Raw genomic sequence first — 1,338 nt, 5'->3', positions numbered from 1 at the left:
TATTATTAGCTCTTGATATATATATATATATATACGATATATATATATATGTCATGGATTCGTGCTGTGAATCAAATAGAGCTTCCCTGTGTTTCGTGACTCTTTTCGTGTTGCTATAAACACAAAACACACGCAACTGTAGTCATATTAGCTTCATAATAGCTTGCCTGGTTCCCCATCAGTGCATCAATGCTTGTTTCAGTAAACATAGGGTTAGTGCATGGCGCTATTACTGAATATATGTGTAGAGATCGCTGTCCTAAATGGAATGGCGTTTTATTTCTTTCGTGACCATTGTTATGTCCCCGTCAACGTCAAACGTGACTGTGGTGATCATTGTTATAATTACTCGCCTGGCCACCATTACTGAATCCCTACATGCTCCCGTACGTAACCAGGGGATGCGCGTGCACGATGCTATTGAATAGGAGATCTACAGCTTCATATTGTGGCACCAGAATAGTAGAGTTCAGTGTGTCTTCCCCCGTGTCCCTTTTTACGCCACAGTGCGAATGCAAACGTTCCTAACTGTGCTCATCAACGCGATATAATCAAACGACTGGATAAATCGATACGCATGGGTTGGTGGGCTGGCAAATGCTCTGGTGTTGATAACATGTCTGTGTGTCTATCTAGCCACCATCCACGCGCCTGTGTGTAGCGGATACGGTGACCGCCTGCACTTACCAGCTCTACCAGTGACGCATCGGCGAGCGAAGATTGCCCGGAAGCAAAAATTGTTTCCCCACTTGAGTTCCGGACCACAGCCAATCAGCGCACTCCATTCACTCGACTTCTTCGAAGCAACAATGTAAAATGAATAACCCTAACCCTCACCCTCACCCTCACCCTAACCCTCACCCTCACCCTCACCCTAACCCTAACACGTACCCGAACCCTAACACTAACTATAATCCAACCCTATATATAAGCACCATTTATTACAAAACACTATCGATGGTGGGTCCGGAACTCAAGTGGGGAAAAAAATTTCGTCACGCGATCTCTGTCACACGATACTATCACACGATCGCTGTCACACGATCCCTGTCAACGTTAACACGCTGTCACACGATCGCTGTCACACGATCCCTGTCAACGTTAACACGCTGTCACACGATCGCAGTCACACTCCCTGTCAACGTTAACACGTTGTCACACGATCGCTGTCAGGCTCCCTGTCAACGTTAACACGGTATCACACGATCGCTGTCACACGATCCCTGTCAACGTTAACACGGTGTCACACACACACGCGTGTCACATGCCTCTGTCGCCTCGCGTATAATCACTGCATCCCGTCCGACCTGTTCACAGTAATGAAATCTAAAAAAAATA

This window comes from Priapulus caudatus, unplaced genomic scaffold (genome assembly GCF_000485595.1).
Source record: "Priapulus caudatus unplaced genomic scaffold, Priapulus_caudatus-5.0.1 Scaffold591, whole genome shotgun sequence".
Lineage (NCBI taxonomy): Eukaryota > Metazoa > Priapulida > Priapulimorpha > Priapulimorphida > Priapulidae > Priapulus > Priapulus caudatus.
Note: the sequence above shows the minus strand (reverse complement) of the source record.